Below are 27544 nucleotides of genomic sequence, written 5' to 3'. Positions count from 1 at the left end.
TAGAGTATTAATGTAAGTTCTTAATAACCTGGGCAGTTCTATAGGTGGAACAGTCCCTCAGAGGACATAGAGAGATAGACAGAGGGTCCCTCTGTATCCTTGCACTCATCTCATCTCAGAGTGCTTGTTTTTTCCCCAACAGCATAGTCTTTAGAGCTGGGTAAGGAAATGTGACTGCTTTCTGTTACGTATATAAGGGCAGCCCAAATATACATTTTCATCCCTGTCACCTTCTGTCTTGTGTGTGTGCTGTGGAGGCCAGAAGTAATGTTTGGAGTTGAGTTCCTATTGGAGCATCACAACTTGGTGTCCATATGACTTTGGCATAAATTAACCTTTCTGCTCAGTTTTCTAGTCTGTACCATGGGGATAAAAATGTCTATTTGAGTTGTTGAAAGGATTAAATGAGATCATGCAATTGAATTCATCCCTCAGCCCCAATGTAGAGCACATCATAGGTGTTCAGTGTATGTGTGTTGAATATCATTTGTTAGCTTCCCTGCCCTGAGCTAGCCTATAGCCTTTAGCCTGGTATGGAATAGCACATGACTCCTCCTTTTTGTATTTCTTCCACTCTCTGGAGCTGATGTCGTACTCTGCACAAGCAGTTCCTAGGTGTACTGTTCAGATTCTGGAGGTCAAGGCAAAGGGGTAAGCTAGTGCCTAATAAGATAATATTCAGAATTAACTTCATTTAGAAAGCATTCCCCAATTCTCCCTCACTCTGAGTCCCTTCTTCTGACTTCCAGAGGAAAGGGGACCCTGGTGGCTCAGTATGGCTTAGGGTGGGCTTATCAGTGGAATTATTCATACCAGGATATACAACAAGCATGGTAATACCCCTGCCATTTTAAATGCTGAGATTTCTGGCCCAAAGAGGAAACATTGAAAGATGGTAAAGGGGAATAAAATACCCCTTATTTAGCTTTATTCTTTAGGAATTTGAGAAAAACATAAATAACATTGATAAAGGAAGTTGAGCAATAGGAATGAAACAGAATGAACTTTCATTTGCTGTTTGAAATTAACTTGGCTTGCTCTCACATTCTCTCTTAGTTCAAAGGTTTAGCAGATTCTTATTGGAAAGAAATCACTGTAAGAATACCTGTTATGTCTGTCGTGGTTTTAACAACACATATTACAATGAGGAGCACCATAAAAATACCATACAGATGAATAGAAACTGTTGATAAAGACAGTATATTTTATAAAGAAAAGCCCAAGGAACTGGTCTATGGCTCAGAGGTGATACAGTGATAAGTAGAAATGGCAAAATTTTAAAAACAGTGGTTTTTGAAATGAAGGTTTAGGGCTTGGATGATTCAGGGGTTCAGTCCATCTAGAATTTACAGGTATTGGCTGAAGGGGAGATGTCGGGACAGATTTAAGCTCTTTTTGACAATCAGTGGACAAGAAATATAAATGAGAAATAGAAAACTTTGGTATTTTAGAGACTTTCTACCAAGCAGGCTTTGCTTGGAGGAAGATAGGAATGACTTTCTACCAAGCAGGCTTTGCTTGGAGGAAGATAGGAATGAAAAGGAAAGAAGCAATAACTGCATGTAAAGGTTGGTAAGCTGGAGTGAGCACTAGACTTTCGGTCAGTGCTGCTGCTAACTAGCTGTTTTGATTTGGGGCAAGCCATTCTCTTCTCTGGGTCTCAATTTCTTCATCTGTCAAATGAAATTTTATTAATGGACTCCCTATTTTACATTGGTATAAGGACCAATGAAATAATATATTTAAAACAATCTATAAATGGTTAAATACTGCATATTCAAATGCTTATTAGTGTGGTTGTTACTATCCTTGTTGAATCCTCCGGAGAGCTATGAGTTCTTTCGTACATGCTGTACCATTTCTTTCTCCAACATCAAGTTGCTGGAAAGAGATGGGATTGCTTTTTATCCATTTCATAGATAGAAACCAAAGTACAGAAAGGTCCAAGAGCTTAGTTAAAGCCAAACAAAAGCAGCAAAGTCTGCTTTTTTCCCTTCTCAGCCCTTATTGTCTACAAGAAAGAAATCCTTCCTATCAGTCCTGCAAAGAAAGATCTGAATGACAGATTTCTCTCTACAAAGTGGAAATTCATACAACTTTACAGTTTCTAGCACACTGGTAATAGAGTTGGGAATAAACATTAGGAACCCCGTGTTGCCCAATTTTGTTCATCAAGGTTGTCTGGGCTGAGTGATGGGAATCACTCAACACCCTGTAACAGCAGGTCTGTGACTTCAGAGACCTCTTTACTCTCTGTGTGGTTTAGTGACAAAGTATAAATTAGCTTCCCAGTCGATAAGTTCCTATAGAGGCTTGAAGCTCAGAAAAGTTAGAAGAAGGTCTGATACCTTGTCTGAGAGGGAATCAAAGGGAAGTACTGGGGTTTGCATTATCCAGTACCCCCTACACAACAGAGAAGATTAACAGGAAAATCCTCAACATGGACTTTAAATGGCAATGTGGGATTTACACTTTACATATTTGATAACAAGTTAAAATATTAAATATGGCCTATCTGGAAGCAAAATAATGCTAAGCCTTGATTCATTAAAAAATTCTATTTTAGGAAAGTTCATCTCTGGCTTATTAGGCTGGAAATGACCAGGGATGTGAGATCTCAAATTACCAAGTGATATTTTGCCCCCATATAAGTTTAGCATATGGTAGAGGTTGGTATTCTTCAACCTTCATCTTCACTGTATCTAGCTCATGAGGCAGATGCCTTGAACTGGCTCCATTTATGCCTTTAATGTAAAAGTACAATATTACACAATTTTGGGGTAGTTTTGTGTTTAAAAGTTGCAAGGTAAACAAAGTAAGAGCATTACTCTGCCAAAGTCTCTATATGCATATTTATTTTTGTATCTGAATTTCTTTTTGTTAGTGTGTGTCCTTTTCTGTTTCTATTCCAAGAACTTTTTTTTGTATTTTTCTGAAGCTAGAAACCGGGAGAGACAGTCAGACAGACTTCCGCATGCACCCGACCGGGATCCACCCGGCACGCCCACCAGGGGGCGAGGCTCTGCCCACCAGGGGGCAATGCTCTGCCCCTCCAGGGGGTCGCTCTGCCGCGACCAGAGCCACTCTAGCGCCTGGGGCAGAGGCCAAGGAGCCATCCCCAGCGCCCGGGCCATCTTTGCTCCAATGGAGCCTCGGCTGCAGGAGGGGAAGAGAGACACAGAGAGGAAGGAGAGGGGGAGGGGTGGAGAAGCAAATGGGCGCTTCTCCTGTGTGCCCTGGCCGGAAATCGAACCCGGGACTTCTACACGCCAGGCCAACGCTCTACCACTGAGCCAACTGGCCAGGGCCCCAAGAACTCTTTTCTTGGAGGGGGTTAAGGGTAGAGTTCGTATGTGTTCTTTAGTTTCTCTGTGTTTTTTTCTTTATGTCTCGTTTTCCTCTCTTTCTTCCTGTCTCATTCTGTTCTGTTTTCCCCTTTCTCTTAATTGTCCATACCAAGAAGAACTAAAGTATATTTTAGATTATGTGTTATATTTCATTTGATGCTATTGTGTTTTGTCCTGGAAGAGACTCTACAGGTGTTCTAATATACCCCTCTCATTTGACAGATGTTGTGGCATTGCAGTTAATTACTGGCAGAACAGGGATCAGAACTCAAGTCTTCTGGCTCTCAGAGGGTTCCATGCTCTTTCCATTCTTTTTGCTGCCTCCTGTTTTGTATTTCTTAAAGAAATTTCTGTATTTCTTGCTCTTAATATTGCAAACAGGTGAGTAGAACATTTTCTGCTTCTTTTATATTAAAAATTCTTTATGTGACTTCAGGGAGTCTGTGGCTTTGTTCAAAGTGAAATTTTGCACCCTCCCCACTCCTCAAATATGTATGTGAGCATCCTAAAATAGGGCAGGACCATGCAGCAAGCATCCCCCCAACATAATTCTCTCTCCTTTTCTTTAAATCTCTAGCAATACAGATTTTTTGTGTTGGTACAAATAATATTTCACACTCGTTCAGGACTTACTGATTTTTAAAGTACTACTCTATTCATTAATTCACTCAAGAATTTAAGTGCAGACAAGGTGGGTTATCTCACTTGATCTCTACAGCAGTCCTGTACTTTAGATAGGAATGATACTTGAATTCTATCTAGAATAGACAACTAAGTAACTGGCAACTAAGATCCAGCAACTTTCTCATGGTTTTATAGTTATTAGCAGAGGCAGGAATAGGACTTTCTAAACCATATGCAAAACAATAAAAAATAAATTAAATTAATCTCTTTGTTCTCCATGAAAGCAAATAGAACTTAAGTCTCTGTAAAGACCCATCTTAGAGCTTTCCCTAAGAATGAAATATTATATTAATAAATTACAAGAAATATCAAGAAACAAACGCCCACTCTCTTATAGCCTTTTTGAAAAGTGTAATTGTCTTGGTTATTCTACACTATGCAGACTTCTTACCCTGTTCAACTACTGACCTATTCCAAAAAAGGCAATTTCATGTCTATCCATTGCAGAAGTGTTTGCTGCATACTTGAGATTTGGGAATAACATTTGACTCATCTGTTTTTTTATTACATGTGCTTTGATTTTCTCTGCTGGAGATGGTTTATCAATTTTTCTTGAAATTGACAATTGCCTAAGTCCATATGTGTTACTGAAAAAGGTACATATTTCATCTTCCAAAGTCTAATAGTTACTTTTAAAATCAGGTCAGCACAGATTGTCTGAATTGTCTTTAATTTTCTGTGAGGGTTAATGACAACTTGTCATTATAGGGATGTTGAGGTTTTAAATTCTTTAAAATAACACATTAAGTGTATCAAGAAAAGAGAGCTAAACTCCACCAATAAAAATAAGTATACCAATTTTTTAAGTTTATTTACAAACAAATAAAGTAATTAAAACCCCTTTGTGCCAATACTAGCATTTGGTGATTTCTTTTGATAATTTTCTCACAACAGTGCATTCTTAAACTATGGGGTTGTTTTTCAGATCACATAAACAAGAAGACAGCTGGCATAAGTAGGCCTGAAAGCACAACAGTTATAATTTTTAATAATCTTCACATATTTTTAAATGGAATTATTTTAATATGAAATAAACTTTTGAAAAACAACAGCAAGATTTTTCTTTAGCATTATAGAGGTTTGTTTCCCAGTTTCTTACCTGTTAGAGGTTTCTAGCTGTATTGCTATCTCTTTCATCTTCTACATGTTTTCATTTCCATGATTATTTTTCTAACTTTATTTCTCTGTCAAAAGATGATGTTTGCTGTCTCTCCTAGTCACAACCTCCCCCTTTTCATTTTTGGCTTATCTGTCCACAAAACAACATGTAGCTCCATTTCAAAAGCTGCTCCTCACAGTGGAAATCATCAGATGGAGCTCTGGATCTGGTAAGGTGGGAAGCCAATGAAGCCAGGAGGGAGGAGCCAGAATCTCAGGCCAGTGGTATTCGATGGAGCTGCTTAAAAGATGTGTTCAAAATGTCATTTTCAATCATCTTGCAGAGATGATAATAAGAGCATTTTGAAAATCTGTGGCATTTTCTGACATATATGTATTTGTACTTAAAAAAATCAGCTTTACCAAAAATCAGACATTTGAATTAATTCCTTGAAAATTATTACTAAACGTTAGTGATTGCTCTTAGAGAATTTACTGTCTGTTAAGAGACAGGTTTTATTCTTGTTTTTGCTATAATTTATGAGATTAATAAAATGCTTTTAAAATTAAAATTAATTTTAAAAGTTTAAAGTTAACCCCAAGTTCCTCAGGAAAGAATTTTTAAAAGATTTTATTTATTCATTTTAGAGAGCATAGAGAAGGGATGGGGAGGACAGGAAGCATCAACTCCCATATGTGCCTTGACCAGGCAAGCCCAGAGTTTCAAACTGGCAACCTCAGCATTCCAGGTCAGTGCTTTATCCACTGCACCACCACAGGTCAGGTCAGGAAAGTATTTTTATCAGCCACTTTGAATTGACACACTGAGCTGCTTAAATAAAAGTAGGGGAGGAAAAGCCCTCTTCTGTATTTAAAAAAAATTATTACAAAAAGGGGCCTATTCATTGTTATGAAAGACTGAAAAAGTGAAAATTAGATTACAAACAGGGTGGGGCAAAAATAGGTTTACAGTGTTTGTGTGGAAAATAATACAATAATAGTAAATAATAATATAAGAATAAATTGTTTTATATACTCACAACTATAAACCTACTTTTGCCCCACTTTGTATAAAAAACATTTCCTTATAGTGAGAGTGAAAGCTTTGAGAAACAGGTTGTTGAATATCAAGTGGGGTTTTTGGCATTGCTTACTAGATTGAGTAGCAACATTTAGAGATATTTCCTTATCCAAGGATTCAGTGATAGAGCCATAAATTTTAGAACTAAGCCTTGCAAACCAATTCTCTTTCCCCACCCAATGCACCAAAATAACTAATAAAAACTCAATGTTTCTAGGCAGTCACAACATTGAAATTGTATATCAGTGTTTTTACAGACCCTGGCTAAGCTGAGTGGAATAGGTAGCAAAGTTGAAGGGGGCGTGTGCACTGCAGGAGTGGCTGCCAGTCTTCTCTGTAGCAACTTGCAGAGCAAATGTGATCAATGAAGTTCAGGGGCCATACCTCTTCTTAACCCAGTCACCTTTTACTGGTATCACCATTACCTACTTACCTGTTTATACTTGAAGTATAGAGAGTAGCAAACTTTGGGAAACTGTCAGGCTTATTGAAAAACAAATTATTCCATACATGAAATACTGGCAAACACTAACAGTGGTTGGTGGATACTAAGATCATAGTGTTTCCAATATTGGTGAATATTTTGAGAAGCAGCTTAAATTGAACAGAGATGGCTCTGAACCCGGATTCTCCTATATTACCTAGCTAAATCACCTTGAGTTTCTCTCTTGAGCTTTTTATTCTTTTTTAAAATAAGGTGTTGATTGCCATCTTTCTGGCAGGATTTTTTTTGTTTTTACATTTACGGTGCCAGGGTTGACTGCTTAAGAGATGTCAACAAGATCTTGGGTAAATTCAAGATTCATTTTCCCTTTTATTTTATTTTATTTTTTTATTCTTGTATTATTATTTATTTATTATTGTATTATTTTTTTCTGGCAGGATTATTTTGAAGGTTTATGATAGCAAAAATGTAGTTGATATTTAATAAGTAGTGGTTATTATTGTTTTTTTTAAGGATTTCCCTTAGTAGAAGAATATAACACAGGTTAAAAGCAGACTTAATTGTTTTCTATTCCTCATTCCTCCCCAAAGAAAGTTTAGAATGAGTATGAGAAATTGAGAAATGGTATAATCAGAGTTGTTTTTTAATTTTTGAAAGGATGTTTGGTGTAATCCTGTGTTGTACTCATTGGTGATAAAATTGAACGAACATGAGGGTTTTGTTTTTATTAAAATTCACTGTTTTAATTGCAAAAGTTAGTTTATAGGCCTTGAACAGCAGGCAGTATAATTGATAAAAGTATCCAAAGAAAGAACTAAATCTCTGATTGCTCACATTTCTCTGGAGTCCTTACAGATTTGATATTCTCTCTCATTATATTATATGCTCTAAGTTATACAGTATATATTGTTTAGTTATAAACCACATTTTGTCTTTAATATGATATACCTTTATGAGTGTAAACTAAAACATTAGATGATTTTCTGAACCCATACTTTTACTAATTTAGGAAAAATTAATAAGATTGAGTAGCATCTTGAAAAATATAAGTACATAATAGAGTACCTAAACTTAAAGTCTCAGTCATCGTGTTTCAGTTGATAGATTATACTAGAAGCTTGTTAAAGAAAAACTTCCTATTTTTTTCTCACCCTGCTACAGCTGTCTTGACCTCTCTCAGGTACTCGACTTTGTAGACATCTCTCTCATTATATACATTTAAAAAATAAAAAGCTATTATGATTAACCCTCTTGAAATGTTTTTCTCTTAGATTTCATTAGATCCTAGATGACCTATTACTTAATAAGCCTAGAGTGTCACCTTAAGACCTGCCCTTGGCTTGGCCTGTGGTGGTGCAGTGGGTTGAGTATTCACCTGGAATGCTGAGGTCGCTGGTTCAAGACTCTGGGCTCGCCTGGTCAAGGCACATATGACAAGCAACAATGAACAACTAAAGTGTGAAGCAACTATAAGTTGATACTTCTCTCTCCCTTTTCCTCTCTCTGAAAACGAATAAATAAAATAAAATAAAAGACCTGCCCTTGATCTTGTACTTAGAGGGCCCACTTATCACAAATGTTTTTTTAAAAAAAGTATCATTTGGGATTCAGCACTTAGCACTGGCAGACTACAGTTTGTAATCCAAATATTTACTGTAACACCATTCAGGCTCCAGATACACTTCTCTCCACCACTTACCCTTCCCCCTTGAAACAAAAGGGGATTCTGTCTGAATGTCATAAAGGTTATAGGCTGTTGATGTTGGTTATGGATACTGCTTTGGAGTATGGGGAGGAATTGAGTGGCAGAAGTTCTTAGGTAAGAGAAAAACTAATTAATAAAAATGCAATAGAGCCTTTCATAATGAATTATCATTTTCCAGTACTGCTGACTATTTTCTTGTTTTTCTTTGTATTTCAATTTATTGTTGTGCTCAGAAATTAGGGCGATGTTTGTAATAGTGATCCAGGGCAGCTGAGAAATATTTTACAATATTAAACAATTTATGTTACTCTTAAATTTTATATGTGACGGTCCAGACAAGAAATGTGATGTCAGTTGTTGACATAAGCAATGGATGAGCCTTGAACCCTAGAATTGTACACAGTTCTATTTTTGTAAAACTGCACAATAGTATTTAATTAGTTATTTGAAAAAATTGAATGATTTTAATCTTTATTATAACTTAACTTAATATTTTGTATTATTTATAATTAGTATATAACTTTTCTGTTTTGCAAAATGTTAAAAAAATTTCAATTACAGTTTATATTCAATTTTATTTTTTATTAGTTTCAGGTTACAGCATAGTGGTTGGACAATCATATACTTTACAAAGTGGTCCCCTGATATTTCCAGTCTCCAACTGACACCTTACATAGTTATTACAATATTATTGACTGTATTTCCTATGCTGTGCTTTACATCACCATGACTATTTTGTAACTATCAACCTGTATGTTTATTGATTTCTAATTTTATAATTCTTGGAAGTTTAGAAAAAAGGTAGTGTTTGAAAACAAAATACAAAAATAATTTTGGACTTTTCATATTTAACCTGTTTTCTGTGATCATATCTTCAAATTTTATATACTTTGAATAAATTATATTTTATTTTTAATCCTTTAGATCCTTACTGGCATATGATACAAATAATGAGGGAAACTTGTTTATAACAACATAACTAGTGGTTTTACTGAAATTAAGGTAAGAAAATTAATTTTATGGAATATATATATATTTTTAAATTTTTTTTTAATTTATTCATTTTTAGAGAGGAGAGACAGAGAGGGAGAGAGAGGAGAGAGAGAAAGAGAGAAGGGAGAGGAGCTGGAAGCATCAACTCCCATATGTGCCTTGACCAGGCAAGCCCAGGGTTTCGAACCGGCGACCTCAGCATTTCCAGGTCGATACTTTATCCACTGCGCCACCACAGGTCAGGCAAGAGTTTTTGTTTTTTTTTTAAATTTTTTGGAATATATTGTAATTTATGAATTATGCATCTCTATTTTATTATTCATCCATACATTGCCAGCTTATCAACATTATATTCAAATGTGTACAATAATACTTAAGTTCAATTGTCTTTATTATATATTTGTCAACTTTTATTCATATAAAAAAATTAAAGCTTTACACATATTTTTTTATTTTGTCTAGTGATACAGATTAAACATTTTATTTCATTGCTTTATAAATTTCAAATTTTTAGAGATAGGGTGCGGGCAATGTACCCCTCCTGCCCATTTTTTTTAGAGAGTCACTTGGTGCTTCTTAGAGAACATACATATTTTAGTCAATCTTCAGTCAAGGATTCCATATTTATGAATTCACCTACTCATAAAAATTTATTTGTAACCTTCAAATCAATATTCAATGTGTTCATGGTCATTTGAAGACACTCAGAAAATGATGAAAATTTTGAGTCATCCAATGAGAATGTTTCCAGTTGAGGTAAAATAAGACAACTGTTTTGTCTTCTTGTTTCAGTTCTCATAATGTAAACAGATGTCCTTTGTGTGGTCTGTTTAGTGCTATATTTTTTACATTTTTGTGCTTTTTGATGGTGCTTTTACAGTTTTTTAAATTTACTGATTTTAGAGAGAGGAAGAGAGAGAAACATTGATTTGTTGTCCCACTTATTTATGCTTTCATTGGTTGATTATTGTATGTGCCCTGATGGGGAATGGAACCTGCATCCTTGGTGTATCCGAGTGATAATCTAACCCAGTGGTAGTCAACCTGGTCCCTACCGACCACTAGTGGGCGTTCCAGCTTTCATGGTGGGTGGTAGCCGAGCAACCAAAGTATAATTAAAAAGATAGATTTAACTATAGTAAGTTGTTTTATAAAGATTTATTCTACCAAACTTAGCAAAAATCTGACATAAAGTACTTGGTAAGTAATTATTACTATATGCTTTAACTTGCTGTAACTCTGCTTTATAAATTTTATAAAGTAAAGTTACTTCCATACTTTATTAATCACCATTACTGTGGAACCAGTGGACAGTTAAAAAATTTTACTACTAACAGAGATACAAAAGTGAACAGTAGGTATAAAAAGGTTGACTACCCTTGCTCTAACCAAATGAGCTACCTGGCCAGTTCACTATTTAAAATTGTCCCCTGCTCTATCCAGATGCCTCAATTGGTTAGAGCATCCTGCTGAAGTACAGAGGTTACAGATTCAATACCTGGTCAGGGCACATACAGGAACAGATTGATGTTTCCATCTCTCTCTCTCTCTCTCTCTCTCTCTCTCTTCCTCTTTCTCTAAAAAAAAAAAGAAAGAAAAGAGCCTGACCAGGTGGTGGTGCAGTGGATACAGCGTTGGCCTGGGACTCTGAGGACCCAGGTTCAAAGCTCAGGGGTCACTGGCTTGAACGCGGGCTCACCAGCTTGAGTGTAGGCTCACTGGCTTAAGTGTGGGATCATAGATATGATGCTATGGTCACTGGCTTGAGTCAGGGTTGCTGGCTCGAGCAAGGGGTCACTGGTTCGGCTGGAGTCCCCCTTTCAAGGCACATATGAGAAAGCAGTCAGTGAACAACTAAGGTGCCGTAACTATCAGTTGATGCTACTTGTCTCTCCCTTCCTGTCTGTCTGTTTCTGTCTGTCCCTACCTCTCTCTCTTTCCCCTCCTCTCCCTTGCTAAAAAAAAAAAAGAAGGGGGTGAAGAAAAAAGAAAAGAAAAGAAAAGAAAAAGTCCCTCTTGTGGAGCTAGGTGTCTAGTGTTTATTTATTTATTTATTTATTTATTTTTAGTACAATATCTCTAGGATAAATTATCTTAATATTTAGGCTGAACTTTGTGTTTGAGGTGAACAATAATTGAAATGATTTTTCTACAAATCAAGATGAAATTATTATATTTTTTAATGTAGTGGCAAGATTTATTAGGGGAAATTAATATATCTCAATGACATGGAGGATGGGCAGGCCCTAATAAGCACTCCCAAGATGAAATTCTTACAAACATTTTTTAAAATGCAAGCAAATAAAAGTGACCTAAATAAAACACATTTCAGTGTCATATGCAGTTCACCCCCCTTTTTTTTTTACTTTTTATTATCAAAATTTTGAAATACATACAGAAGTTAGAGGCAAATCTTGTTTCATCTGTACCCAACCCACTTTCCACCATCCCTATTTTGCACTGATTTATTGTGAAGCAAATCTCAGGCAAATATATGGCATAAACACATTCATATTTACAATATATCTTAAGGATGGCTATTTTCTAGTAGTAGTGATATTTCCAAAGAATTGACAGACTACAAACATTGACAAAAGTCTTAAAAAATATTTTAGAATGTCAAATCACACAGACCAGAAGAATACTGTTAAACTACAATATTTGTAGTGCCTGACTTATGGTGGCGCAGTGTATAAAGCATTGACCTTGGCCCTGGCCGGTTGGCTCAGTGGTAGAGCGTCGGCCTGGCTTGCGGGAGTCCCAGGTTTGATCCCTGGCCAGGGCACACAGGAGAAGCGCCCATCTGCTTCTCCACACCTCCCCCTCTCCTTCCTCTCTGTCTCTTTCTTCCCCTCCCACAGCCAAGGCTCCACTGGAACAAAGATGGCCCAGGAGCTGAGGATGGCTCCTTGGCCTCTGCCTCAGGTGCTAGAATGGCTCTGGTTGTAACAGAGCGATGCTCCAGATGGGCAGAGCATCGCCCCCTGGTGGGTGTGCCGGGTGGATCCCGGTCGGGTGCATCCCGGTTGGGTGCATGCGGGAGTCTGTCTGACTGCCTCCCCATTTCCAACTTCAGAAAAATTTAAAAAATAAATAAATAAAAGAAATAAATAAAGCATTGACCTGGAACACCGACCTGAGGTCGCTGGTTTGAAATCCTGGGCTTGCCTGGTCAAGGCACATACGAGAAGCAACCGATGCTTCCTGCTCTTCCCCCCTTGCCTCTCTCTCTTTCTCTCCTCTCTGTAAAATCAATAAATACAATCTTTTAAAAAATAAAAAAATAATCAACTATTTGTAATTCTCAAACATGTTTATGATTAAATTAGGAATGTAACAACTGTAAGAATGCTATTTAAATGACATAAATGTTAATATTTTATTTATTGATTTTACAGAGAGGGGTGAGAGAGGGATGGGGAGTGAGAAGTATCAACTCATAGTTGCTTCACTTTAGTTGTTCACTGATTGATTGCCTGTCATATGTGCCTTGACATATATTTTATAATTTTATTCTTATTCAGATTTACTACTCAGATTTTTCTTTATCTTATGTTTTATTTAAAAGAAATTTTTTTACAAAGAATATATCAATTTAGCACTCCTAATTCTTAAAGGTGGCACTAAATAGGGAAATTCCACCAGTGAAAAACCCTGTTGTTCTTCCGTCATATTGTTTGGCAGCATTTGTCCTCATTCTCTCTCTCTCTCTCTCTCTCTCTCTCTCTCTCCATATATATCTTTCTTTTTTTAAGTGAGAGGAGGAGAGATAGTGAGACAGACTCCTGCATGCACTCGACCAGGACCCACCCGGCAGCGCCTGTCTGGGGCTGATGCTCAGACCAACCAAGCTATCCTCAGTGCCAGGGGCCAACACTCGAACCAATTGAGTCATTGGCTGAGGGAGAGGAAGAAAGAGAGAAGGGGGAGAGGGAAGGGGAGAGAAGCAGATGGTCACTTCTTTTGTGAGCCCTGACCAGGAACTGAATCCAGGAAGTTCATATATCAGGCCAACACTCTGTCCACTGAGCCAACTGGCCAGTGCCCTTACTGTATTTTTTATCTGAGTTTGTTTAGCAACCTTCTTCACACCTGATATGCAAAGGCGAGTTGTCAGTTACTATAGTTTTTGAAAGGTCTTTTCCAAGGATATTGAAGTTTTTTTTATAATTTCTTTGTACACAAACACAATGTTTGTGAAAAAGCCGGTGCTCTGTTCTCTGTACCAGCCCTTTCCTTTGCTGTCTCTGAGTGTTTCAGTGACCACAATCAATCATGGTTCCCAGCACCCCACTCTTTCAGGGGCCTTCACTCAGCGAGACTTTGGAGCATGAACCCTTTTCTCCCCCACCTCACCGGCTGCAACCCCTCCAACTCCCCAGCCCAGTTCTTCAGCAGAGGTAGCCCATCCTATCTAGTGTTAAGTGCAAGAAGGCATGAGTTACATATACTGTTGTTACAGAAACAGTCAGAACAAGGTGATATATTGATAGGCTGATGAAAATTTGACTAGAGGCTCATAGGAACCTAAACCTGTATTTCTCATTAGGATCAGTGCTTCGATAGTCACTGATTCAGTGTTTCTGGGAACTTTATAGAACACAGCTACCACAAATAATGAGAGTTAGCTCTCTCTATTTATCTACTTATTTCTAGATCCCCATTGCCATTCCAGACCACTTGTTTTCCAACATTGTGGCATTTTGGTCTATTTGGGTGTACCCCTTTAAACTTTACTTTACTCTCATTTTCTGATCCAGTTTATTATCTTCTCTCTAACCCCTAATCTTCAACAAAGATTAACGTAGTTTATCAATCATTAGTGCTTTTTTGCATCTTATTTAAGAAATTCTTCCTTATCCTGAGGTCTTCTTTAAAATATATTTTTTTCAGTTACAGTTGACATACAATATTATATGTTAGTTTCTGGTGTATAACATAGTGATTGGACATTTATATAACTTATGAAGGGATCACTCTTATAAACGTAGTACCCAACTTACAAAGTGATCACCCTGATAAACCTAGTATCCATCTAAAACCATACATAGTTATTATAATATTAAAGACTATATTCTGGGAGTGGGTGGGGGAAGGGTGTAAAGAGGGACAAATATAAGATGACGAAAGATGATTTGACTTTAAGTGATGGGTACACAACATAATCAACAGTTCAAATGCTATAGAAATGTTTACCTGAAACCTGTGTACTCTTATTGATCAATGTCACCCTGTTAAATTTAATTTTCTAAATAAAAAAAGACTATATGCCTTAAGCTATACTTTATACCCCCATAACTATTTTTAAAATGCCAATTTGTACTTTAACAATTTTTTTCAACTACAATTTACATTCAATATTATTTTGTATTACAATAGTTTCAGGCATACGGCATAAAATCGTGTGCTTTAAAAAGTGGTCCCGGCCCTGGCCGGTTGGCTCAGTGGTAGAGCGTCGGCCTGGCGTGCAGAAGTCCCGGGTTCGATTCCCGGCCAGGGCACACAGGAGAAGCACCCATCTGCTTCTCCACCCCTCCCCCTCTCCTTCCTCTCTGTCTCTCTCTTCCCCTCCTGCAGCCGAGGCTCCACTGGAGCAAAGATGGCCCGGGCACTGGGGATGGCTCTTCGGCCTCTGCCCCAGGTGCTAGAGTGGCTCTGGTCGCAACAGAGCGACCCCCCGGAGGGGCAGAGCATTGCCCCCTGGTGGGCAGAGCGTCGCCCCCTGGTGGGCTTGCCGAGTGGATCCCGGTCGGGCGCATGCGGGAGTCTGTCTGACTGTCTCTCCCCGTTTCCAGCTTCAGAAAAATACAGGGGGAAAAAAAAGTGGTCCCCCTGATATTTCAAGTAACCACCTGGCACCATGCCTATTATATTATTGACTATATTTCTTATGCTGTACTTTTACATCCTTGTGGCTATTTTGTGACTTCCAGTTTGTACTTTTTTTTTTTTACAGAGACAGAGGGAGAGTCAGAGAGAGGGATAGATAGGGACAGACAGACAGGAACAGAGAGATGAGAAGCATCAATCATCAGTTTTTCGTTGTGGCACTTTAGTTGTTCATTGATTGCTTTCTTATATGTGCCTTGACTGGGGGTCTACAGCAGACCGAGTAACCCCTTGCTCAAGCCAGCGACCTTGGGTCCAAGCTGGTGAGTTTTGCTCAAACCAAATGAGCCCGTGCTCAAGCTGGCGATCTCAGGGTCTCGAACCTGGGTCCTCCGCATCCCAGTCCGACACTCTATCCACTGTGCCACCGCCTGGTCAGGGCGGTTTGTACTTCTTAATACCTTCACCTTTGTCACTCAGCCTACAAATTTTCTCCCCTCTGGCAACCATCAGTTTGATTTCTGATTTATGAGTCTGTTTCTATATTGTTTGTTTATTTTTATCTTTAGATTCCCACATATAAATGAAATCATATGGTATTTGTCTTTCTCTGTCTGACTTATTTTACTTAGCATAATACCATCTAGGTCCATCCATGCTGTTGTGAATGGTAAAATTTCATTCCTTTTTATGATGGAGTAATGTTTCATTGTATATATGTACCAGTTTTTTTTTTTAATCTGCTTGTCTATTGATGGACATTTGGGTTGCTTCCATATCTTGGCTATTGTAAATAATGTTTCAGTAAACATAGGGTTGCATATAGTCTTTCAAATTAGTGTTTTGGGTTTCTTCAGATATATATCCAGAAGCGGAATCATTGGGTCATAAAGCAGTTTCATTTTTAATTTTTGAAGTAACTCCATACTGTTTTCCACAGTGGCTGCACCAGTCTGCATTCCCACCAACAGTGCATAAGGGTTTCCTTTTCTCCCTATCATCACCAACACTTGTTGTTCATTGACTTATTGATGATAACCATTCTGACAGGTGTAAGGAGATATCTCATTTGGTTTTAATTTGCATTTATTTCTCTAATGTTAAGCATCCTTTTGTATTTTTTTAATTAAATTGATTGGGTGACACTGATTAACACAATTATACAGGTTTCAGGTGCCCAGTTGTACAACACACATCTCTGTACACTGTATTGTGTGTTCACCTCCTTCTCCCCGAAGTTGAGTCTTTGCTCATCACTATTCATACCCCTCCCCGGTACCCTCAGCCCGTCTGTCCCCCACATCCTTGCAGTCACCACACTGTTGTCCGTGTCCATGAGATTTTCTCCTCTCTCTCTTTTTTTGTCTTTTTTTTTTTTGCTCAATCCTTCCATCCTCCCTTCACCCAGCACCCCCCCTCTTTTCGTATATTTATTGGTCTTTAGTATGTCCTTTTTGGAGAGATGTCTCTTCAAGTCCTTTGCCTTTTTTGGAGATTGTTTGATTTCTTTTCTATTGAGCTGAATGAATATTTTATAAATTTTGATATTAATACCTAATCGGATATATCTTTGGCAGAATATCTTCTTCCATTCCACTATCTTGTATCTTTTCCTGAGGTCTTAAAGATATTCTAAAAGCTTTTCAGTTTGACTTTCACATTTAGGTTTATAATCTAATAATGGTATAAGGTAGAAGTACAATTTCATTTGTTCTCAGATGTAGTTGATTGGCCCAGAACTACTTTTTATTTTATTTTTTAATTTAATTTTTTTACAGAGAGAGAGAGAGTCAGAGAAAGGGATAGACAGGGACAGACAGACAGGAACGGAGAGATGAGAAGCATCAATCATTAGTTTTTCGTTGCGCATTGCGACACCTTAGTTGTTCATTGATTGCTTTCTCATATGTGCCTTGACCGTGGGCCTTCAGCAGACTGAGTAACCCCTTGCTCGAGCCAGTGACCTTGGGTCTGAGGTGGTGAACTTTTGCTCAAACCAGATGAGCCCGTGCTCAAGCTGGAGACCTCAGGGTCTCAAACCTGGGTCCTCAGCATCCCAGTCCAACGCTCTATCCACTGTGCCACCGCCTGGTCAGACCCAGAACTATTTTTTAAAAAGACAGTGTTTCCCCTTATTTTTTTATTTTTTGCAGTGCCATCTCTGTCATTTATCAAGTTTGTATATGTATAGGTCTATTTCTGGCTATTTTGTTCTCTTTGTCTTTTTGACCACACGTGTCAATATCATGCTATATTAATTACTATATTTTATTAGTCTTGATAGTACAGAATAAACCTTTCCAACTTGTTCTTTCTTTTTCAAGAATATCATGGTGCCCCGGCTAGGTAGCTCAGTTGGTTAGAGCGTTGTCCCAACACGCCAAGGTTGTGGTTTCCATCCCCAGTCAGGGCACATACAAGAATCAACCAATGATGCCTGACCAGTAGGTGGCACAGTGGATAAAGCGTCGGACTGGGATGCAGAGGACCCAGGTTCAAGACCCCGAGGTTGCCAGCTTGAGCGAGGGCTCATCTGGTTTGAGCAAAAGCCCACCAGCTTGAACCCAAGGTCGCTGGCTCCAGCAAGGGGCTATTCGGTCTGCTGAAGGCCCGTGGTCAAGGCACATATGAGAAAGCAATCAATGAACAACTAAGGTGTTGCAACACGCAATGAAAAAAACTAATGATTGATGCTTCTCATCTCTCTCTGTTCCTGTCTGTCTGTCCCTGTCTATCCCTCTCTCTGACTCACTCTCTGTATCTGTAAAAAATAAAAATAAAATAAAATAAATTAAAAAAAAAAGAATCAACCAATGGATGCATAAGTAAGTGGAACAAATCTATATTTTCTCTCTCTCTTCCTTCTTCTCTAAAATCAATAAATAAAAATTTAAAAAGTATCATGGTTATTTATTTTTACATATGAGAAGCAATTAATGAACAACTAAAATCATGCAACTATGAGTTGATGCTTCTCATTTCTCTTCCTTTCTGTCTGACTCTCTTTCTCTTGCTGAAAAAAAAAGTAATATTTCTACTGTGCTTAATATTGTTTTTGCTTCTTTCTGTCTCTTGGTGGTTCTTTGTGGGCTTTGATGATCACAGGAGAGGCAGAAGGTACTACTTCAATCTGGGGCTCTTTGTTCTGAATGGTCGGTTTCATAGTATTCATTCTAATTACCAGTTTCTTTAGTGATGTCATCACCAAACATGTTTAGAGACAGACCCAGAGGCCTGGTATTGGGACCCAGGGAAGACATGCACCGACTTCCTCCCCATTGCACCTCAGGTGCACTACTTTTATCTCATTGGGGTGAAACTTTGTTGGCATGGTGGAGCCGGCTGGTGTTGGATGAACCTGGATTTGGGGTGACTGAAGGAAGTTGCACTTAAGCCTCTTCTGAGCTGAAAGCTGAAAAGCTATTATGGCTATTCTTTTTTTTTTTTAGATTATAAGGAAAAGTTTATTTAGAAAGTTACAGAGGTAGCAGAAGTGAGCGAGCTGGGCGGTGCAGGCTCAGGAGACAAGTTACAGAGGCAGCAGAAGGGCCCTGGGAGCTTAGGAGAGAGAGGCAAGGTAACGTGCCTGGGGGAAGAAGAGAGGGAAAGGAAAGGTGTGCTCCTAAGAGAGAGAGCTCCTATCAAGGTCATTCTCGATCCTTTGTGTTTCTTTTAGCATCAGCAGCAATTCATAGATAAACTGCTCATGATTTTTCCTGGGATTGGACTAAATCTGTGAGTCATTGTGAGAGGGTTGAAATGTTTCCAATGTTGAGTTTTTTTTAATTCCATAAATATGATATATCTCCCTATGTATTTGGGTGTGCAAACTCTCTCAAAATATTTTATATTTTCCATATAGAGTTTGGCATATCTTTAAAGATTTATCCTTAGATATTTCATATATGCTATCCTGGTATAGTTGGTATTTAAATTTTCTTTCATTTTAAAATTGTTACTGATGTATAGGAAATAAATTGATTTTTGCAAGTTTTGTCTTCAGCCATATTGCTAAAATGTCTTAGTAATTTTTTAAGAGTTTATTTGAGCTAAACGGGTGACATGTTGCTAAGCATGATCTCAAATGCTTACCTTAATTTAATAATTTGTCTTTAAATATTCTTTTCTTAAATGTTTATTGTATTAATTTGAGAGAGAGGAGAGAGAGAGAGAGAGAGAGAGAGAGAGAGAGAGAGAGACAGGATCATCGATCTGCTACTATATGTGCCCTGACCAGGGATTGAACTGGCAACATATGTGCTTCAGGACGATGCTCTAACCAACTGAGCCATCCGGCCAGGGCTGTCTTTAAATATTCTTTTATTTCCCATTTGTGAATTTATCATCTGCAAATAATGATAGTTGTCTTTCTCTCTTTACATCCCCATTCTTTTTTGTTATTGATTTTCAGAGAGAGGGGAAGTATGGAGGAGAGAGAGAGAGAAACATCAATTTGTTGTTTTCCTTATTTATACATTCTTGTATGTGCCCTGACTGGGGATCAAACCTGCAACCTTGGCTATTGGGACGATGCTTAACCCCCTGGTCGGCAAACTGTGGCTCGTGAGCCACATGCGACTCTTTGGCCCCTTGAGTGTGGCTCTTCCACAACCATATGTGGCTCTAGCCACCATGTGTGGGCACTACCTCGATAAGGAATGTACCTACCTATAGAGTTTAAGTTAAAAAATTTTGGCTCTCAAAAGAAATTTCAATCGTTGTACTGTTGATATTTGGCTCTGTTGACTAATGAGTTTGCCGACCACTGCTCTAACCAATCGGCTACCTGATCAGAATGCATCCCTATTCTTTTATTTCATATTCTTACCCTACTGGGCTGGCTTGGGCCTCTGGTACAATGTTGAGTAAAAAGTGGTTTCAACATACATTCTTTAAAGACAAAATTTTAAATGTTTTATCATTAAGTCTGCTGTTTACTACAAATTTTTTGTAAGCATCAGGCTAAGAAAATTCTCAGTTCGCCAAGATTTATTTATTTATACTGATTTATTTTTTATCAAGTGAGAGGCAGGGAGGTGGAGAGACAGACTCCTGCATGTGCCTCAATCGGGATCCAGACTCCTGCATGTGCCCCAACCAGGTCCACCTTGCAGCCCCCATCTGGGGCTAATGTCCTGCCCATTTGGGCCTGCTGCTTCATTGCTTGGCAACCGAGCTATTTTTAGCACCTGAGGTGAGGCCATGGAGCCATCCTTAGCTCCTGGGGTGAACATGGCTGTGGGAGGGGAAGAGAGGTGAGAAGAGATGGTCACTTCTCCTGTGTGCCCTGACTAGGAATTGAACCCAGGACTTCCACACACAAGGCCAACTCTCTACTGCTAAGCCAACTGGCCAGGGCTAAGATTTATTTTTAAAAATATCTTGAATAGATATTGACTTTTATAAAATGCATTTTCTGTCATTATTAGGATGATCTTTTTTTCTCCTCTATTTTGTTATTGTGGTTAATAATATTAAGTGATACTCTGTTGCTAAATTGACTTTGCATTATTTAAACAAAAAATAATTATACATTATCCTTTTTACATATTACATTTTTTCTGTTTGCTAATATTTTGTTTAGGAAGTTTGCATTTGTGTTCTTCAATGAGCTTACCTGTAAATACTCCTTTTCTAACTGTCCTTAGTGGATTTTGGTATCAGAGTTATGGTAGCCTATAAAATTAGTTGGAGAAAATATTCCTTTTTTCATTCTCTGAAAGTATCTGGATAGTATTAGTCTTATTTTTTCCTTTGAATGTTTGTATAACCTGATGGTGAAGTCATCTGGGCCTATGTTTTATTTGTGGGAAAAATAGAATGTGAGTTATTTACAGTTGGCTGCATTTAACAGATAATATATGACAAGAAAGAAATGGACTAAAAAAAGAATTGGGTGATTAGAAAGGAGAAAGAATTTAACTCCTTAGTATGAAAGAAAATTAGGAGAGCACAGAAATTTAGAACTAGCAGGTTTGGAAGATGCAAGTGATTCTTATCTCCACCTGGTAAAAGATAAAACGAAGGCCTCTGATTGAAAATGCTTAGCCTTCTAAAGTAAGGATCATATCAAGGATTTGAATATATACTTATTTTTACTTTTTATTTTATTGTTTTAGAGTGAGAGAGGGAGGGAGAGAGACAGACAGGAAGGGAGAGAGATAAGAAGCATCAACTCATAGTTGCAGCACCTTAGTTATTCATTGATTTCTTTCTCATATGTGCCTTGACCAGGGGGCTCCAGCTGAGCCAGTGACCCCTTGCTCAAGCCAGCGACCTTGGCTCAAGCCAGCAAGCCAGAGACCCTGCACTCAAGTTGGTGGGCCCATGCTCAAGCTGGATGAACCTGTGCTCAAGCTACCTCAGAGTTTCAAACCTGGGTCCTCTGCATCCCAGGCTGATGTTCTTCTATCCACTGTGCCACTGCCTGGTCAGGCTGAACCTACACTTATTTTTAAAAACCTATGAATGGATTAAAGTGATATTTATTAAGTCCTTTTAGTTGGACAAAATAACCAAGGAAAAGAGAATAAGGATTTATCTATGCCGACAGAATCTTGATAGGCTCATGTATATGAATGAACCCTAATGAAGGAAAGATTGTCTTGAAAAGAACTGTGGTTATGGCTTATAAAATAAAATGAATAGGCCCTGGCCAGTGGCTCAGTGAATAGAGTATCCACCTGGTGTATGGACATCCTATGTTTGATTCTCAGTCAGGGCACACAGGAGAAGCAACCATCTGCTTCTCCCACCCCTCCTCCCCCTACACTCTTCCCTTCCTCCAGCCAGTGGCTCAATTGGTTTGAGCGTGGCTCCAGGCGCTGAGGATAGCTTGGTTGGTTCAAGTGTCAGCTTCAGGTGCTAAAAATAGGTTGGTGCTCGAGCATCAGCACCAAATAGGTGCTCCCCTGTGGATCCTGGTTGGGGCCCATGTGGGAATCTGCCTCATAATGTCCCCTCCTTTCACTTAAAAAAAAAATGAACCTCATCTAGACCTGATGTAGAGATGAACATATATCATTCAGAGATCTTGGACTTTGTGCTAAAAGCAATAATTTTCTGGGACTTTTGAGTTTTCTCTCTTGAGGAGGAGGTAAGTATACTTGTATGTAATAGGGGGATAGGAACTAAATATATATTTAATAAGAAGGGTGGACTGTGATAGACTTTTATTATTATCATGAAATGTGGTATTCTTCCTTTCAAGAAGATTGTACTTGAAATGTGAGAAGTGACATCTATCACTTCCTAGTAGAATATTTAGTTAATTTTTTTTTCTTTTTTTGCGAAAGACAGACAGAGAGACACGGACAGACAGGGAGAGAGATGAGAAGCATCAACTTGTAGTTGTGGCACTTCAGTTGTTCATTGATTGCTTCTCATATGTGCCTTGACCGGGGGGCTCCAGATGACCCAATGACCTCTTGCTCAAGCCAGTGACCTTTGGGCTGAAGCCAGTGACCATAACATCATGTCTATGATCCCACACTCAGGCTGGAGACCTCGCACTCAAGCTGATGAGTGTGCGCTAAAACCAGTGACTCAAGGTCCTCAGGGGTTTCGAACCTGAGTCCTCAGCATCGCAGGTAGATGCTTTCACCAACTGTGCCACTGCCTGGTCAGGTCCTGGTAGAAGATTTAAGAGTCAGTATGTGCTTGGCTATACTCTTTTTTTTCTCCCATGGTAAGCATTAATGTTTCAGATAATGGCTTAGCTGTAGGTATTGGTCTGATAGCAAAGAAGATGTGGGTCAGTACTGCAGCTGACCCACGGTGCACATGAGAGAAAGCAAAAAACAAATATTCATGGTTATAAGCCATTGGGATTTTGGAGTCATTTATTATAGCCATATGACCTAAACTTCCATGACTAATACAAGTAATACAACGTTTAAAGAGATTAAATACAAGCCTAAAATGTAGAAAGGAATAGGGAATTATAAAAAGGAACAAAAAATATTTGAAAAAGAACCAAATAGAACTTCTTGAAATGATGAATAAATAACTTAATAAAAACTCAGTTGAGGACCTGGACTGTTGGCTCAGTGGATAGAACGTTGGCCTGGCGTGCGGACCTCCTGGGTTAGATCCCTGGTCAGGGCACACATGAGAAGTGACCATCTGCTTCTTTTCCTCTTCCTCTCCCTCTTCCTTCTCACTTCCCCTCTTGCAGCCAGTGGCTCAACTGGTTGAAGCATTGGCCCCGGGTGCTGAGGATAGCTCGGTTGATTCGAGCATCGGCCCCAAACAGAGATTGCTGAGTGGATCCTGGTTGGGTTGTGTGTGGGAGTCTCTCTTTTTCCCCTCCTCTCACTTAAAACAAAACAAAACAAAAACAAACAAACAAAAAACAACAACTCAGTTGAAGGGTTTGATAGAAGAGTCAGCAATGCTAAAGAAAGTTAGTGAACTAGGTCCTGGCTGATTGGCTTAGTGGTGGAGCGTTGGCCTGGTGTGTGGAAGTCCTGAGTTTGATTCCCAGACAGGGCACACAGGAGAAGCGTCCATCTGCTTCTCCAACTTTCCCCCTCTCCTTTCTCTCTATCTCTCTCTTCCCCTTCCGCAGCCAAGGCTCCATTGGAGCAAAGTTGGCCCAGGTGTTGAGAATGGCTCTGTGGTCTCTGCCTTGGGCACTAGAACAGTTCTGGTTGCAATGGAGCAACTTCCCAGATGGGCAGAGCATCACCCCCTAGTGGGCATGCCGGTGGATCCCAGTCAGGTGCATGCGGGAGTCTGTCTCTCTGCCTCCCTGCTTCTCACTTCAGAAAAATACAAAAAAAAAAAATATATATATATATATATATAAATGAACTAGAGGATAGATCAGAAGATAACCAGAATTGTTTGAAGAGAGACAGACGGAAAATATGGAAGAGAGATGAAGAGGTGTGGTAAACAGAATAAGAGGACTAATCATTTAATTGTGATTACATAAGGAAAGGAGAGAAAGAATGGGGCAGAGGCATTATTTGACTATATAATGACAAAAATATTTTAGAATGAATTAAAGAAGCTCAGCAATCTCAAATAGGATAAATAAAAAGAAATCCACCCAAGACACATCATAGAAACTACAGCAAATGTTAGGCAAAGAAAAAAAGTCTCAGAAGCACCAGAGGAAAAGAGTAAATTACTTTCAAAGGAGGAACTGTTGATTAATAATTGACTTCCTAACAGCAACAATGGTGAAGGTAAAGGGATTCGTTATAAGTTGAGGGTTTCTGGATTTGGCAACCAGGTTGATGATAATATTTTTAACTGAAACAGGAACACAAGGAGGAGAAAGTGTGGTGGACCTTGAGTTAGTGTGAAACAAGTTGGATTTGAGGTATTTGAGGGGCAGCCAGGTGGGGACGACCAGTAGGCAGCCATTACGTTTCCTCAGAGAGGTCAGGGCCAAGGCATTGGGTTTTGTTTTTTTTTAACTTTTTGGATAGTTTTAAAGCTAAAGTTATTCTTGGTTCTTTCTAAACTTGTGAATTTGCTTACCTATTTTGAGCTCATCTTGGCTATATTGTCATGATACACATTTTTAACAGGTTTCCCAAATATTGGAGAAAAATTGTGAAATTTATGTTTTTGGAAGCCTTTAATAATGAGGTGTTTTCTAAGATGTTTGGATTTGCCCTCTATCGAGAGGACTTCTTCAAGTATAAGAAAAGGTGTTGTTTTGTTATTTGATATTTAGGAATTTGTTCTCTGCTCTTCTCTGCCATCTTGTGGCATGTAAGTGGAACAGTGCATTTGAAGGTAGAATAAGAAATTTGAGCTCTTCTGAATATGTAACTTACTAAAAAGAAGCAGCATATAGTTGTGTGTGTTTGGCTCCAAACTTTGAAACCACCAAACCACAGCAATCGTTTTAGGACACAGAATAAGGGGACTCATCATTCATTTAATTGTAGTTACATAAGGAAAGGAGAGAAAGAATGGGGCAGAGGCATTATTTGCTTTTCTGTCTGTGGTATTTTCTGGATTCTCACCCATTCTCTTACCTACCTTGCCTGCTTCAAAAAAATCTGGCATTTTCAATCTCGCGTATGTAGTGCTACCTAAACTGAGTAAGCAAAGTTGAAATTTTTTTCAGGACTTCTCCTGATTATATCAGTGTTGGCTTTATGACCTGTATGAATGTATCTTTTCCTTTAGCTCCCACCTGGGCCATTCTCCTTTTATTTTGTGGTAGGCAGAGCCCCCATAGATGTCCATGTCCTAATACCTGGACCTGTGAATGTATTACCTTAGAGGGTAAAATGTACTTTATAGATATTAAGAATGTTAAGGACCTTGAGGTAGGGAGACTATTTTGGATTATCTAGTTGGGTACAATCTATATATGAGCCAGGCTCTTTCCTGGTTGCAGGCAGAGGGAGAGAAAGAGACTGAGAAATAGAGATAGAAAGAGAGAGAAAGAAGTTAGGATAATGAAAGAAAAAGCAGGAGAAATTTGATGTGTTAGTGAAACTGGACACCATTGCTGACTTTGAAGACAGAGGAAGGGGGCCATGAGCCAAGGAATGTGAGTGGCCTCTAGAAGAAAACAGATTCTCCTCTAGAGCTTCTAGAAGAGAATTAGCCCAATGAAATAGGTGTAGACTTGTCACCTACAGAACTATAAGATAATACATCTGTGTGTTTTGAGGTAATTTGTTATGGCAATGATCAAAAACGAATACAAGCCTCCACCTTATGTTTTGGTTAGAACTGAATCTAGAAGCCTGGATTGGAGGCGTGCAGAACTGGCTTGAATTTGGGCTAGTGGAAAACCTACAGAACTGAAGGTAGGGTGCTAATGAACTAGTTTCTTTGGCAAGTTTTATGTTGCTCCTCTTTCCAGGTTATGTTGTGATTGTTCAAGTGCCTGTCCACCCATTTATTTTCACCCTCTTCTTTTTTCCAGGGTATGTATTGTGCCTTCCCTTTCTCAACTTTTTCTTCCTCTTTTCCTGCCCAAAGGGTAGGAATTTGGAACTGATTAAATTATACTACAAAAATTCATTGGATGCCTATAATATGAGAAATCATTCACAGTCTATGACATTGAAAGGTTCATCATTTAGTAGGGAAAACAGACAAGAAAACAAATACTACAGATCTACGTGATAAAAGCAATAACAGGGGTAACCATAGGATGCCCCTATTAAGAGTATGTGATAGAGGCACCTAACCTTGCCAACAAATTTCAGGAGGTTGACTGAGCCTTTAAGTTCATTACCACAGATCTTACATGGGAATTCAGAGGGTCCCAGAAATCCTGCTAAGTTTCCCAGCAATCTTGTATTCATTCTCCCACTTTCAGAAATAGGTATTTCTCATCTTTTTCACAAGCCTTCTCCATTCCTTCTTATGGTGGTTTAAAATTTGCCCACAAATTCTTTGATAACCTTCCTCTCATGAGGTGGAGTTTCATCCCCCTCCCCTTGAATATGGGCGGACCTAGTGACTCATTTCAAACAGATTAATATGGCAGAAGTGACCGCATATGTGTATACATATGTCAAATCATCATGTTGTACATTTTATATTATTTGTCAGTTATACCACAGTGAAACAAACAAAAAGAGTGACCTTTGTATGACTTCTGAGAATAGGTATTAAAAAACATTTGGGCCTGACCAGTGGTGGCGCAGTGGATAGTGTGGTCCAGGGATGCTGAGGAACCAGGTTTAAAACCCCGAGATTGCTGGCTTGAACATGGGCTCATCCGGGTTGAGCATAGACTCACCAGCTTGAGCATGGGGTTGCTGGCTTGAGCATGAGATCATAGAGATAATTCCAACATTGCTGGCTTAAGCCTAAGGTCTCTGGCTTGAGCAAGGAGTCACCTGCTTGGTTTGAGCCTCCCCATCAAGGCAGGTATGAGATGCAATCAATGAACGAATAAAGTCATGTAACTATGAGTTGGTGCTTCTCATCTCTCTCCCTTCCTGTCTGTCTGCCTCTCTTTCTCTCTTACTTAAAAAAAAAAAAAAAAAAAAAAAAGCTCTGGGGCTTCCCTTTCTCTCCTCTCTCTTGGATCACTCACTCTGGAGGAAGCCAACTGCCATTTCAGTGCATCTCTGTGGAGAGGGCCATGTGGCAAGGATACGAGGCAAAATGCCAGAAGCCATGTTAATGAACTATGTTGGAAGCAGATCCTCTGGGCCTGGCTGACATCTTAATGACAATGTATGGTGAGATTCTGAACTACAGTCACCTAAGTGCTTTGCAGATTCCTGACTCACAGAAACTGTGAGGTAATATTTGTTGTTTTAAGCTGCTAAGATTGTCTTACGCATCTATACAGATCTTGGTACTTAGAAGTGGGGTTCCTCTATAACAAAGACCTAAAAATATGGGAATGGTTTTGGAACCAAGCT

General features: G+C 38.8%; 1 protein-coding gene across 2 annotated transcripts in view; it reads left to right on the top strand.

The window, feature by feature from the left end:
- The window catches only part of KLHL3 (kelch like family member 3), a 384889-nt gene that overhangs the window by 147876 nt on the left and 209469 nt on the right, over positions 1 to 27544 (top strand). The window contains exons 3-4 of one of the 2 annotated variants that reach the window (XM_066272563.1): positions 3570 to 3728; positions 9285 to 9362. The gene's annotated coding sequence lies outside the window, so the exon portion shown is untranslated. The remainder of the gene's footprint in view (positions 1 to 3569; positions 3729 to 9284; positions 9363 to 27544) is intronic. The other variant, XM_066272564.1, reaches the window with a different exon arrangement.

This window comes from Saccopteryx bilineata, chromosome 4 (genome assembly GCF_036850765.1).
Source record: "Saccopteryx bilineata isolate mSacBil1 chromosome 4, mSacBil1_pri_phased_curated, whole genome shotgun sequence".
Classification (NCBI taxonomy): domain Eukaryota; kingdom Metazoa; phylum Chordata; class Mammalia; order Chiroptera; family Emballonuridae; genus Saccopteryx; species Saccopteryx bilineata.
Note: the sequence above shows the minus strand (reverse complement) of the source record. Positions and strands in the feature narration are given on the sequence as shown.